General features: G+C 35.3%; 1 protein-coding gene across 3 annotated transcripts in view; it reads right to left on the bottom strand.

Moving 5' to 3' along the window:
• Nucleotides 1-15,878, bottom strand: part of SYT1 (synaptotagmin 1) — a 607,838-nt gene that overhangs the window by 468,713 nt on the left and 123,247 nt on the right. For all 3 annotated transcript variants that reach the window (XM_081593169.1, XM_081593170.1, XM_081593172.1), the window contains one exon: nucleotides 14,317-14,421. The gene's annotated coding sequence lies outside the window, so the exon portion shown is untranslated. The remainder of the gene's footprint in view (nucleotides 1-14,316; nucleotides 14,422-15,878) is intronic.

Raw genomic sequence — 15,878 nt, 5'->3', positions numbered from 1 at the left:
AAAGTCTGCCTTCACATTTGCACTGATCATGATAACATAATGCCTTTCCAGTGTTCTTTGAGGAATGCTTCCTGGCGCATAAACTGTCTCTAAAGACAGACCTCAAAATGTGTTAACAAAATACTTTGAACAACAGCAGCATTTCTGAAATCCAAGGTGACAACAGTGAAGGACAACATTCATTTGAATATAAATTTCAGTACATGAGCTTTTTTGAAAAAAAGAAGTTTTGTTATTTCCTGGTCATGCTTTATTAAATTTTAGTATTTATTCATTCTGCATTGTGTCTTTTTTAAAAAAAGAAATACCAGAAATACTAAGGCACTTTTCCACCTATATTCAGACTAACAATGCTGATGGCATTTTTGGAAAAAAGAAAGCTATGTATCTAATCCTTTCTGTGTGTATGGAAAACCACTCATCATAGTTCAGAATCCTATTATAAAGAGACATATAAAAAACATATATTCCGTTTCACGAACTAAATTTCAGCATCCATACCAAGCAAATGGATGATTTATATTCCACAAGCTAAAAATTGTAGTTTCAGAATATGAACAGAAATCCTTTCTTACTGTGAAAGAGTAATTCATTTCTTTTAGATGAAATCTGAATTTCATTATATATAAAAAAGAACTGTAAGTATTAGAAACCTAATAACTTTTATTCTTTATAGAATTGTTAATTAGTATACTTAAATTTTGCTTTCTGAACAATAAATAATAGGCAGAGGCCAATTTTAGTTTTGAAATGTGTTAGCTAAAACTTTGCAAAAATTGTGGCAATCATGTAATTGTTTCATATTTTTAAAAGAAAAAAACTATAATCTTAAAAAGTTTTAGAGAAAACACATAGATTTCTTTGAACTGTCATATGTTCTAAAGTATCAGAGATCTACAAACTAAATGCCATATTAGAGATACACAAAAACAAACTGGAATAAATGTTTGATAGCAATATAAATTCAATTCTATGGTAAACACAACGATTATATTTTATAAGGTCAGATGTATGCATATAAACTATCTTCCCTATTCGCCAGAAATATTTCTTTCAGTACAAGAATACAAACTGTTACGTTTTTGGTTTGGAAGCTCTTGCATATACAGAATAAACTGGTGGGAGAACATTACCCTACCCATTCACAACCTAATGGAATCAGAGAAGATTAGATAAATATAAGACGGTAGTCCATTTGAAAAGCAGGTAGAGTCAATACAATTTTTAAAGTTTTATATAATTTTTCCTCTCTTTGTGATCTTTTAAATATTGTCGCTCCTTCAAAGTGCTTTTACAAAGAAAAGAATAAGGATGCTGGTGAATAAAAATAGATTAACATACATTTTCCTAACCACAGAGAATTTCTATTGGGTGAATACTTTTTGGAATTATTTCCTTTGTTGATTTCAGCAGACTCTGCAGGACATTTTGCATCCAAAATCAAATTGAAGCATAATGCCCATAAATCAGTTTATAAAGTCTTATTCAAGAGTCTAAATTATAAAAAAAAAATTTCCTCACATCTATGCTCAGAGGAAGAAGCAGTACATTAAGAACCTCCAATATTTTTAGAATTAAAATTGCTGAAACAACAAAGAATTTATTATCTGTTCTCCACCTGGAATGTGCCCATTGGGATTGTGAGGAACGTTGAGAGGGACGTTGACTCTGAGTCTATTCCTGTAGGAGGACTTCCTAGAATAACCTCACAGAATGAGCATTTTTCCTTCTATACTCCATCAAAATAACCATTAAACCCAAATGGTTAAATCTGGCCATTCTCCAGACTTGGCTGCTGTATTAAGAGAAGGCATTTTGGAAACATTTGTTTTTCCCTGAAAGATATATATCTATATATATATACACATAGATATAAAGATCTATCTATCTATCTATATGTATATAACGCTCCCATTGCTCATTCAGTGTTGTAACAAATTTATAAAAAAGTTATAAACTTATAAAAAAACTCATATTTTGCAAATTTATAAAATAACTTAGCACCTAGAAAATTAAGATGTTGTACTCCTAATTCAGAAAATCTTCAGATTTATTACCCCAAGCCTTCCAAGTACAGTGTCAAAACTTCTCTATAAATATTTGATGATTGAGAAGTAGTCTAAAAATTTATTTCATCATTGTCAGGAAAAACTATATAAATTTTTTCACAAAAGATAATTTTCTATCTTTTCAATAAATTCAAGAACAGATTTCAGCACTCTCTTCTGTAGAGCATCATATTCTATCTTCTGCAGTTTCTTCAGACAGTGTAAACACATTTTGCCCTTTACGGCCAGTGTCCACCATTTCTTATAATGGCCTACATTTATTTTAAATTCATATTTCATGCTTCTCTGTTTCTCATTTTAATATCTTGAAATTTCTTTCTTCTCACAAAGTGATGTCTCAAACCTTAAATAATTTGGGTTTTGTTGCTCTTTCTAAATTTCTTTGAATTCTTTTATTTTAAAATTTATTCTATTAGAATATTGTTGATTTACAATGTTGTGTTAATTTCTGCTGTACAGCAAAGTGATTTAGTTACACATACATGTATTCTTTTTCAGATTCTTTGCCATTATAGTTTATTATAGGATCATGAATATAGTTCCCTATGTTAATTCTTGTTTTTTAAACTTTTATTGGAATACAATTGATTTACATTATTGTGTTAGTTTCAGGTATACAGCAAAGCAAATCAATTATATCCATCTGTTTTTAGATCCCATATAAGTCATTACAATAATTGAGTAGAGTTCCCTGTGCTATACAGTAGGTTCTTATTTGTTATCTTATACACAGTAGAGTGTATATGTCAATTGTTAATTCTTGCTATTGTGTTTCAATTATAAATTTAAATTAGAACTAGAGTCTCTAATACAGTGATTATACCTGCATTACTCTTACGTTTCTAGTCGAAGATCTTAGAATAGTGATAGTGCTGATTTTTTAAAGTAGCAAATTTTCAATGCTTCAGCTGTTCTGAACCAAAAACTCCGTTTAATTCACTACATATTTGATAGAAAATCTGAATTCACCTTTATACTATGTTTCTTTCATAAATGTTTTAATTCTTTCCTATTAAATGCATCCTTTATGTTCCCTAATTTCTGATTATCATAATAAATAAACACATTAGCTTCAAGAATTAAGTAGAATGAAATAATGTTTATATACCATTTTATTCCTAGGAAGTTCTAAGTTTTTAATTATCTTGTCCAAATCATAAGAAAATATCAGAGGTATATGAAGGGTTATAATTGATTGTGAATGTTCTGTCTACAATTTGAGGGGTAGATAAGTAACTAACACAAATTTATTTGTCTTAGTAGTTGATCTGTCTCTAGTTCTTAGAGCTTTGCCCTGGATAAAAACACCCTTGCTAAACCACTCACAGTTATTAGGTCTGTTCCTGTGTAGAATTCTCTAGTGCCCTTCCACCTTCTTCACAGAGTCACTATATTACATGAAGAAGTTGGTAATGATCATAAGCTGTCTGGCAAGAACTTACTCCAATTACCCCAACAGTCTTTTCTGTATCTCTAGTTCACCTAGTTGGTTTTTACTAAGTGTGCTTGACACAAAGATGGTTTAAAGGTTCAATTATGGTTATTTACCCACTACAGCATTCTTGCCTGGGAAATCTCATGGACAAAGGAGTCCGGCGAGCTATAGTCCATGGGGTCATAAGAGAGTCAGACACAATTTAGCGACTAAACAATAACACTGAGTATTTATCTTTCACACTATTACAGGATAGTTGAGAAAGACAGGCATTCACATACGTACATATTCAATGTCTGGATGTGCATTTTAAAATGTGATAGTCTACATTTAATGATGGGTCAAGAATGATATGATGATTTAGAAGACACATCTGAAGTTCTGTTCAGAAGAATGACAATGTTACAAATTAGATATCTGAAGAAGTAAATGACAAGGACAGTGAAGCTTCTGTATTTTAGGCCAGCTAACTACCTATCAAAAGGGCACTTCTCTGATGCTATTAAAATTTCAACCTTTTGACACAGAGATATGTCAGCAATGAACTTGGTTTAACAATATGCCATTGATAATAATGTCTTTTTAGTTTAGTGAATCCTAGAATAACCAAGTTTTCAAGGTTGAAAACTGGGGTTTGACTAAAATCACTATATATATATGGTGGTGGTGGTTTGGTCGCTAAGTTGTGTCCAACTCTTGTGATCCCATGGACTGTAGCCTGCCAGGCTCCTCTGTCCATTGGATTCTCCAGGCAAAAATACTGGAGTGGGTTGCTATTTCCACACACACACACACACACACATACATACAGTTATTCAAAATTATTTATGAGTGGTGAACTTATTTTCCTGAAAAAGAACCAATACATTGATTTTGCTCTCATTATTGATAAAAGTTTATATAAATATGGAACTCGAGTTTCCTCTTTTCCTTCAACATATGAAATTATTTTTCACATCGTCATCTTGTATTTTAGTTGACAAGATATCTATTCTTTTTTTTCTTGCTTCTTTATATGCTGTTTGTTCTACCTGATTTTTAAGATCTTTTCATTATCTTTGCAGTTCTGCGGCTTTGTTAAAATATCTGTTTGAATTTGTTTTTCCTGATCTGGTCTGCGGCTTGGAGTGATTTTCTATACGGTCTTCATAGCTGTGTGCTCAGCCACTCAGTGGTGTCCAACTTTTTGTGACCCCATGGACTGTAGCCTGCCAGGCTCCTCTGTCTATGGAATGTTCCAGGCATGTCTTTCTTCAAATATGGAAAACTTTCAGCTATTATCTTGTAATTAATCATCTGGCATTCCTAATAGACATTAGTGTGCTTTCTCATTTTATTCCTGTAAGTATTCCATCTCTTAACATTCTGTGTTTATTGTAGAAAAATTCTTCAGGTGTAATTCACAGTCCATTAACATACTCTTAGGTCATTTCTCTTTTTATCCTAAAAGTTTTCATTAGTTTCTTTAATTTGAAAACTGACTATATAGCACAAGGAACTCTACTCAGTGCTCTGTGATGACCTAAATGGGAAGGAAATCCAAGAAAGAGGGGATATATATATATATATATATATATATATATATATATATATATATGTATACATATGGCTGACTCACTTTGCTGTACAGCAGATATTAAAACAACATTGGAAAGCAACTATACACCAAGAAAAAAACTATAGTTTTCTTATATTTGAGCATTTGATACTTCAAATTTGCTAATTTGTTCTCATAGTGTCTTACTGTGGGTTTTTATTTCTTCTTTCTTTATCTCTATAGTTTTTTAAATGACTAATTTATGTTTTTGTCATATTGTTAAGCCATCTCAAAACTTTAGGATTCAAATGCTCTTCCTTACGATGCCTGCTTATTCTTTATGTTGATAATTCTCATGTGGGGCTTTATCACTATTCATTAAACTGTAAACTCATTTTCAGGTTTGTTTTTTTTTTCCTTCAGGAGTCCTATGTGCCTTGGTTCAGACATGTTTCCATACAGAATTGTAGGTTTTCAGTAGTTTATATAAATTACATTTGGAGGATTCAGGCACTGTGAATAATATGCAATTCAAGCCCCATTCTGGTATATGCCCAAGCCTGGTCTTTTTTTTTTTTTTTCCTTCAATTTTCTACTAACCACTTTAATACATGAATTCTTTTTTTTTAATTATTTATCTATTTTTTAACTTTACAATATTGTATTTGTTTTGCCATACTTCAACATGAATCCACCATGGTCTTTTGATAGTCACAAGAGAGGGACTTTTCCCCTCTATTTCATCTAGCTTCCTATGCAGACAAGCTCTAGTCACTTCCCTGGATTATTGGGTGCAATTTTCTTGCTGCTTCATCAAGGAGGAAGGTGCTCCTTGCTGGTCTTGAGTTTAGGTGAGAATTCCAGTTCCAGATCTCTAACCTATCTTCAATTAGATAATTTTCCTTCCTATTGCCACAATGAATTCTCAGAAGTCTATTCTTTCGTATTGACTAGACACACACAATCCTTACTAAATTAAAAAAATGGCTACTCTGACTTCATCCATAGTGAAGTTCCTTTTCCAGACAGATAGAACAACAGAGCAAAAGATTTATTCTGATTTGTCTCAGAATCAGACACTTAGTCATTAGGAAATGTAACAAAGAAAAATTTGAGGATCAGAAATGATGCTCTTAGTACCTGGGGTTGTAGAGTATTTGACATAATCACCACAATGTAGTCACCCTGACATTACTTAGCCCTAGCTAACAGAAGCAGAAGAGATTAAGAAGAGATGGCAAGAATACACAGAAGAACTGTATAAAAAAGGTCTTAATGATACGGACAACCACGAAGGTGTGGTCACTCACCTAGAGCCAAACATCCTGGAATGTGAAGTCAAGTTGGCCTTAGGAAGCCTTAGGAAGGCCTTACTACAAAAAAAGCTAGTGGGAAGTGATGGAATACCAGCTGAGCTATTTCAAATCCTAAAAGAAGATTCTGTTAAAGTGCTGCACTCAATATGCCAGCAAATTTGGAAAACTAGGCAGTGGCTACAGGACTGGAAAAGGTCAGTTTTCTTTCCAATCCCAAAGAAAGGCAATGCCAAAGAATGTTCAAACTACCGTGCAACTGCACTCATCTCACATGCTAGAAGGTAATACTCAAAATCCTTCAAGCTAGGCTTTAACAGTTTGTGAACTGAGAACTTCCAGATATAAAAGCTGGAGTTAGGGAAAGGCAGAGGAACCAGAGATCAAATTGCCAACATCAGGTTATCATCGAAAAAGCAAGAGAATTCGAAAAAAAAAGTCTAATTCTTTTTCATTGACTACACTAAAGCTTTTGACCATGTGGATCACAACAAACTGTGGAAAATTCTGAAAGAGATGGGAATACTAGATCACCTTGCCTACATCCTGAGAAATCTGTATGCAGGTCAGGAAGCAATGGTTAGAACCAGACATGAACAATGGACTGGTTCAAAATTGGGCGAGGAGTATGTCAAGGCTGTATAATCTGACCCTGCTCATTTAACTTGTATGCAGAGTACATCATGCGGAATGTCTGACTAGATGAATCCCATGCTGGCATCAAGATTACCAGGAGAAATATCAACAACCTCAGATATGCAGATGATACAACCCTAATGGCAGAAAGCAAAGAGGAACTAAAGACGCCCTTGATGAAGGTAAAAGAGGAGAGTGAAAAAGCTGGCTTAAAACTCAACATTCAAAAAACTAAGATCATGGCATCCAGTTCTATCATTTCATAGCAAATAGATGGGGAATAAATGGAAACACTGACAGACTTTATTTTCTTGGGCTCTAAAATCACTGCAGATGGTGACTGCAGCCATGAAATTAAGAGATGATTGCTCTTTGGAAGAAAGCTATGACAAACTTTGATGGTGTATTAAAAAGCAGAGACATCACTTTGCAGACAAAGGTCCAAAGCTATGGTTTTTCCAGCAGTCATGTATGGATGTGAGAGTTGGACCATAAAGAAGGCTGAGCACCGAAGAACTGATGCCTTCAAACTGTGGTGCTGGAGAAGACTCTTGAGAGTCCCTTGGACTGCAAGGAGATCAATCCAGTCAATCCTAAAGGAAATCAGTCCTGAATATTCATTGGAAGGACTGATGCTGTAGCTCCAATATCTTGGCCACTTGATGCAAAGAACTGACTCATTGGAAAAGTCCCTGATGCTGGGAAAGATTGAGGGCAGGAGGAAAAGGGTACAATAGGGGATAAGATGGTTGGATGGCATCACTGACTCAATGAATATGAGTTTGAGCAAGCTCCAGGAGATGGTGAAGGACTGGGAAGCCTGGTGTGCTGCAGTCCATGGGGTCAGAAAGAGTCGGACACAAGTTATCGACTGAACAATAACAATACAGATTGGTTTTCTCAGGCAATATAGATTTATCTAATATGTAAATTTATACATTTCATTTGAGAATTTTAAAGCCTTAAAAGAATTAAAATAAGTGGATCAGATGGATTTTAATGCATGAACGACAACATTAAGAATCAGTGAGATTAAAAAGAGTAGGATCATTGGAAAAAACCTGAAGGAAAAAAATGTAGATTAGAATTATTGGATGACAACTATTTTAGTGGGTCTGAATATGTATGTGTTTGTTTCCTGTTAATAGTCTGCCTCTCCACTAACATGAAACCTCTATGAGAACAGGAGCCTGGACATAGTGCTTGGAAAACTGACTGGCGTAGGAGGTGGTTAACAAAATCACTGTTGATTCAATAAGTATGTGAACCCAGGCTTTATGATGGACAAGGTTTATTATGCCAAGGGCTAGTGCAATTTGGAAAACTCAGCAGTGGCCACAGGACTGGAAAAGGTCAGTTTTCGTTCCAATCCCAAAGAAAGGCAATGCCAAAGAATGCTCAAAATACCACAAAATTGCACTCATCTCACATGCTAGTAAAGTAATGCTCAAAATTCTCCAAACCAGGCTTCAACAGTACGTGAAACGTGAACTTCCAGATGTTCAAGCTGGTTTTAGAAAAGGCAGAGGAACCAGAGATCAAATTGCCAATATCCTCTGGATTATCGAAAAAGCAAGAGAGTTCCAGAAAAACTTCTATTTCTGCTTTATTGACTATGCCAAAGCCTTTGACTGTGTGGATCACAATAAACTGTGGAAAATTCTGAAAGAGATAGGAATACCAGACCATCTGATCTGTCTCTTGAGAAACCTGTATGCAGGTCAGGAAGCAACAGTTAGAACTGGACATGGAACAACAGACTGGTTCCAAATAGGAAAAGGAGTACGTCAAGGCTGTATATTGTCACCCTGCTTATTTAACTTCTATGCAGAGTACATCATGAGAAACGCTGGGCTGGAAGAAACACAAGCTGGAATGAAGATTGCCGGGAGAAATATCAATAACCTCAGATATGCAGATGACACCACCCTTATGGCAGAAAGGGAAGAAGAACTAAAGAGCCTCTTGATGAAGGTGAAGGAGGAGAGTGAAAAAGTTGGCTTAAAGCTCAACGTTCAGAAAACTAAGATCATGGCATCTGGTCCCATCACTCCATGGGAAATAGATGGGGAAACAGTGGAAACAGTGTCAGACTTTACTTTTTTGGGCTCCAGAATCACTGCTGATGGTGACTGCAGCCATGAAATTAAAAGACGCTTACTCCTTGGAAGGAAGGTTATGGCCAACCTAGATAGCATGTTTAAAAGCAGAGACATTACTTTGCCAACAAAAGTCCATCTAGTCAAGGCTATGGTTTTTCCAGTGGTCATGTATGAATGTGAGAGTTGGACGGTGAAGAAAGCTGAGCGCCGCAGAATTGATGCTTTTGAACTGTGGTGTTGGAGAAGACTCTTGAGAGTCCCTTGGACTGCAAGGAGATCCAATCAATCCATCCTAAAGGAGATCAATCCTAGGTGTTCATTGGAAGGTTTGATGTTGAAGCTGAAGCTCCAATACTTTGGCCACCTCATGCGAAGGGTTGACTCATTGGAAAAGACCCTAATGCTGGGTAGGATTGGGGGCGGGAGGAGAAGGGGACGACAGAGGATGAGATGGTTGGATGGCATCATCGACTCGATGGACATGGGTTTGGGTAGACTCCAGGAGTTGGTGATGGACAGAGAGGCCTGGCGTGCTGCAATTCATGGGGTCGCAGAGAGTCGGACACGACTGAGCGACTGAACTGAACTGAACTGAGTAGAGAACAAAGATATATTGGTTGAAAACCTATGAAACATCCAACGAGTTTATATGTGATGATAACTGGTGATATAGAACTGGTCAAGCAATTTCAAGTGTCACTTCAAAGGGATGGAGGAACAAAAGCATTTGGGAAACTCACGCAAGGTTGAGTGGCAATACCATTGTTGTCTTATTAAGCCAGAGGTATAGTCGTTTTTGAAAGCTGTGAAGCAGAGATAGAAATAACTCAATGTAGACATTGACCATTCCTGTTCTAAGACTTTCATTTGAATGTTGCCAATACTCCATTTTATCCTTCACTCTTGAGAATGGATTGGGAAAGAGGGATGCTTTACATTAAAAATCTCTTCAAATCTTTCTTCAATGGATAAAGAACCATTTTTTCCCCCCAGTGGTATTTCTGGAGTGAAGAGGGATTTTAGGAACCTACATGATAATTTCTGTTGTGCCTCAACCTAAATAATAATAGAGATTCTGGAAACTTTTCTTTTAGACATTTTATTTTACTAAAAATTGGAACCAATAAAGTGTTATGGACACTTTTTCCAGGAAAGGTATCTAACTTCTTGCTTCTTACAATGCAGATTAGCTTAGTATTGAGACTTGATCAAATCAAGAGATGCTAACAATTACAGGCCTTTATTTTGCAATTATCAATTTTTCTTTGAAGGAAGAATTTTAGTCATGAGGATATAGTTCTGTTTTCCTTTCCACCTCTACCACTTGTTCTTTAGGTTAAATAAAAGTAAAGGGGACTCAGAGCTGCTAAGACTTCCTTGACTTCCAAAGAAGAGAGGAGGAATAAGACAGAAATGCCCTTATTGGGGCTCCAGTCCATGGGTTATCTAGACTCCCCATCACCATCCCAGGTACAGATGCTCTCTGTTTCTCAAACTATCCAAATTTAATGAATAGAAAAGAAAGAGAAATAGTAAAATAGAAAATACTAAAATTCAAATGGAGCAAAATATTCTTTTTGGTCTAAAATCTGGTCTAAAAGTAGCAAATTTAGCAAAGTATCTAAAACACAGTAGAAATTCAAGAAATGCTTGGCAAATTAAAGAAAAACCTGTAGGGATAGATGCAGCAAATAGGTAATAATTTTGGTCCAATTGAACATGATGCTGAATTTTTTGAAAGTCACAGAGGATAGACTACCTTAGACAGTGGGGTCCAATAAAACCTTGAGTGGTAGCTTGAGTCACTGAGAGCAAAAGCTGTTGGGGTAAGGCTATGAGATCACCAGTTCTCTCTTTCCATATCACTTGCTAATGTCCATTGAATTAATTCATGCTCACTGTCTCTGCCTAAACATTTCTCTTGATCTGCTTTCTAAATGGATGTGAACCTACAATATGGATCGATCCACTTAAAAAACAGAATGTAGCTGATGCTAGTGGTGAAAGAATCTGCCTCCAATGCAGCAGACACGAGAGACACACGTATAGTCCCGGGCTGGGAAGATCCTTTGAGGAAATGGCAGCCTGCTCCAGGATTCTCGCCTGGAAAAACTTCCCGGACAGAGGAGCCAGGCAGGCCTCAGTCCATGGGGCTGCAAAGAATCGAACACAACTGAGTGACTAAATATGCATACACACACACACACACACACATGCACACACCTGTTTCCTTTAGTGATAAACAGATCATTAACAAGCATCTTCTCTACTTAATAGTAAGTTTAATACTGCTTGGGTACCTGTATTTGATACCACTTGCTCCTCAAGCTCTATCTCTTCCTAGCTTCTCTTCTATCTACTTTTCCTCTGTTCGGAAGAATACTACTCATGTTATAGCCACTATCTTGGTGTTTTACAAAAATCTCCTACCCTCTCTTTCAGTTTCTCATTTACTTATAATCAAACATGTTTTTCTTTAGTGTTGATTTTCAAAGTAAACAAGTATTTTAAAATATTTTGTTTAATTGGTTTAGTTTTTAGAATCACATAGTATTGTTTCCTACTATTTTCCACTTCAGAGCTGTTTCTTTTACAAATCACATAATTTGACTATAATTTTGTGGATTTAAAAAAAATTGAATGTGAGAATCCAACATCACTTATAGCATCATGTGTATATGAAAATGTTTTGAGTTCTAAATATTCAACTTATAATTTAAACTTTTTAAATAAAACCCAATTGAATTGAATGTCTGCCTGTGTTATAAAATGTGATTTTTAAAACCAGCTGAAAACCAGGAATATTTTATTGATAAAAAGATTCTTATGAATTTGGAAGACACATTATTCCAACTATCTCAGGACATGTTTACTTTATAAAGTAGGTACACCTGAAAACCTAAAGATTTTGATCATTGCCCCTTTTAAACTTTGTCTCAGTAGATTTTACAATGTAGGAAATAAGAATTAATTCTATAGGTCAAATAGTCTCTACAGTTTTCCTGTTAAATCTAATGTTGCTTTTTCGTGCTCATCCAGTGCCGAGGTAATCACAACATTTCCTCTTTTCATGGTTCAGAAGACAGTCCTTTGTTCCTTCTAACTTCAATATATACTTTAGAATTTGGCATTTTAAGTTGGCAAATTGTATCTGACACTAGGAAATTCCCTCACTAAAATCAGATAACAGAAAAAATATTCACTTATGAATAGATGGGGTATCCTGAGCCAAAAGGTTTTACTTAGTTGTACTAATAAATTATCTTTTGAAAGTTTGACACCCACAGGAGTTATCTCAGTGGAAAGTGTAACAAAAGTACAGACTGGAATTCTTAAAGAAGTGATGCTTGTTAGACATATCTAATATTGAAAGAATGACTTGATATTTATAAAATTTTGTAAAACTAGATTCAAGTGTGAAAATAATAATTGTACAAATATGAATTTAATACACTTTACTATTACAGAGATCATCTACTTTTGGTGACAGATGTTTATCTCCTTAACATCTTTAATATTTAATTTTTAATTTCAAAATGTTTAAGACTCAAATGAAAGGAAAAACAGTCTAAAATCCTTTGTAGAGTCCTAGGAATTAAAAATATATAGTAAAAATAAACATCCTAATTTGTTTTCAGTATTTTCATATCAGTTACATGTCTATAGCTTTACAATGTTTTCCCCTTGTCTGTCTCCTTGCTGCCATATTGTAGAGTATTGCAGTGCTTTGAGATGATCTGATATACATATTTAAAATGCTGATTCTAGAGCCCGTTACCAAAGATTCATATGGAATGCAGGAATAGATATTTTCTTAGGTTTGCTTCAGGCTACATTTTGAGATGTTTCTCAAAATATTTGCAGAGTAGAAGATGAAACTGTTTCTAAAAGGCATCAAAGTAGAAGAGAACAAAATGGAAATATTTTAAGAACTGTATGGTGAGAACCACACTGTCAGAACAGCAGCAGTATCTTTCATTATATAATGATTGAGTTAACCATTATATATTCACAGTGACAATCATTACCTAGGAAACTACTTTTGAGTCCTGGTAATATGCAGTTTCAGAGTCACAAGGTTTGTTTTAATAAATCTATGTAGGGAAATTTTAAAAATTAGAAAAAAAAATGTTTCAGCAGTTACAGTGATCCTATAAAATCGTACTGCATCAGAGATAAGAGAAACTTCGAGTATTGCAATGGTTCATTCCTCAAAGGTGAAGAACTGTTTTATAACACAAACCTACTGGACAAATTTATTTAAAAAGGTGATGAAAATTTGTGGGAGTATATCATTGTTTTATTTGTGTATGATTTTAGTATTGGAGACCTACTGTAGCCAACTTCCTCAGGAAGAAAAAACTAAGATGCAAATAGAAGAATAAAGTCCAAGACACAGCCTCATACTATAATATTATTTCCCCTGTAGACAATGAGAATCATGTGAAAGTTGATTCTTTAGAAATCCAAAACTTCAGTAACATGGTATTCCCAATAATAATTAGTGAGATAATTTAATCACCTACAATTTACTTCAGAGAATTTTGTTTATGACTAGTGAAAGGGTGTTAGACATGACAGACCAAAGAAGCAATTTGATTGGTTAATGAAGAGTCTAAGAATGATAATTGAATTTGATGGAATTCATTAGTTAGGACATTCAAGCAGATACTTTACAACTGCAATTATGTACTCTAACATATGTAATAGTCACAATATGATATATGTTCTTCATTGTTGAATTTGGCTTACAGGAAAGAGTAAGATATAGTGTGGCACAAAGAAACATCAGCCTGAGACAAATTCTGCCTCCACCCCCTCCCCTTACCCAATACCGTTGCTAAAATCTCATCTGAATAGCAGGGCACAGAAGCACAGAGGCAGATGCTATGGCATATTCTTTCAGAATGCAAGGCTGCTCAAGATCATCTACAGATAATGAACCATGACAACTTTGGATCTGATGAAGTACAGAATGAGAATAGGAGAAAGCAACAATGTCATAGAGGTGGCCAGGGCCCCATCAACTAAACTAGCACGTCAAGGACATTAATACCAGTAGTAATTTCAAAAGATATGAACGATACTCTTTCCTTTACTGTCAAAAAATATTCATTTGAAGTAGGAGACGCAGTCCTATAATTTTCCATACAAATACATTTTTCTTCCACATATCACAAGATAATCAACAAAATATATCAAAGTTTCTGTTTTTTCCATGTACCTTAGACAGCTGCAGTGCAGTATCCAGGAATAACAGGTGACTGGTCTTCCAATCTGAAGCCAGGTGTTTGTCAAGCTCTTGCTAGTTCTCGTTTTCCTGGTTTTCCTTGAGAGAAAGAATGAAAAAATTCATAAAAATGCTGGCCTGCAACTCTGTACTCGCCTTCACTGCTGTGTATATAGACTTATGCTGAGGCAACCCATTCATTATACACGTCCAGCTCTAGCTTCTTTAATTCCTGGTTGCATTAGGTGCTCCAGGCTAAGAACCAAGAAGTATGAATCATGCAGACATAAAGAAAAATCTAGAAGAAGAAATGTTTCAATAGAACAAATTTTTTCATTATTCTAGAAGGTGGGTCAAAAAGGATCTTGCTGCGATTTATGTCTCCAAGAGTGTTCCTACTTCCAGGGCTGGGATAGAGATGCAGATGTAGAGAGTACTATTACTAACATCATTATTCATTTTAATATCAAGTTAACACGATTCAAATTTAAAAACACTAGAGCTTTGTGGACACAGGGGGAAAAAAAGAGGGTGAGACAAGTGGAGAGAGTAGCACTGACATATCTATCTATCTATCTATCTATCTATCTATCTATCTATGTATATACACACACTACCATATGTAAAGCATAAAGCTAGTGAGAAGCTGCTGTATAGCGTGGGTGGTTTACTTGGTGCTCTCTGATAAGCTAGAGGGGTGGGTTGGGGGGTCGGTGTTGGGGGTGGGAGGGAGGATCAAGAGCAAGGGATATATGTATACATATAGCTGATTCACGTGTTAGCAGAAACTAACACAACCTTCTAAAGCGATTATACTCCAATTTAAAAAAAAAAAGAAAAGAAAGCAACTTTCCCCCTATTTCTTCCAACATAGCATGTTCCCTAGCATTGCTCCGTAGAGGAGAAATAGCCTGTGCTGCCGCAGAAGGCACCCAGAGGAATTACCACCTGCGGGGAATTATCTCTAAGCAATTCATACTTTGTTTTGCTAACAAGTCTCCTTGTCAGGATACTGGAGTGCTATTCTTCTCTGGCAGTGTTCCCCCACCTTTTAGAATTGTTGAAAAGCTAACGGACTCTATTTTGATCTGTGAATCTCTTTGTAAGCAACAGCAGCTGCAACCATGCTAATAAAAAGGAAAGGCATTGCTATTTACCTTAGGAAGGACACAAATTCTGCACGTACAATAGCATTTGAGTTGTGGAGGAGGTCTATCAAATATTTTCATAGTTCCCTTCCTTCCCTGCTTCTTTTATCCTTTTCTCCTCCTTCCTTTCTTTTCAATCCTTTTTTTTCTTTTTTTTCCTTCTCCTATTATTCTGTTTCTTTAATACACTTTTTATTGAGTTTATATATTCTTAGAAACAGAGCAACCTATCTTATATTTGAGATTTTTAAATAGTGATTTTAGAATATGAAATCTCAAAAGTAAAGTAGCAGAACTCATTCACAAATGTGGACACACACAGGGAAGCTTTAAGTTATCAGCTGCATCTTGTAGCTCCCGTTAAGAACGGAGGTTCTGCTGATTCCAGCGGCTCTGATACTTATCAGA

Source organism: Giraffa tippelskirchi, chromosome 4, assembly GCF_054371585.1.
Source record: "Giraffa tippelskirchi isolate mGirTip1 chromosome 4, T2T-mGirTip1v1.2.pri, whole genome shotgun sequence".
Lineage (NCBI taxonomy): Eukaryota > Metazoa > Chordata > Mammalia > Artiodactyla > Giraffidae > Giraffa > Giraffa tippelskirchi.
The sequence above is the reverse complement of the archived record's forward strand: the minus strand, read 5'-3'. Positions and strand labels throughout refer to the sequence as shown.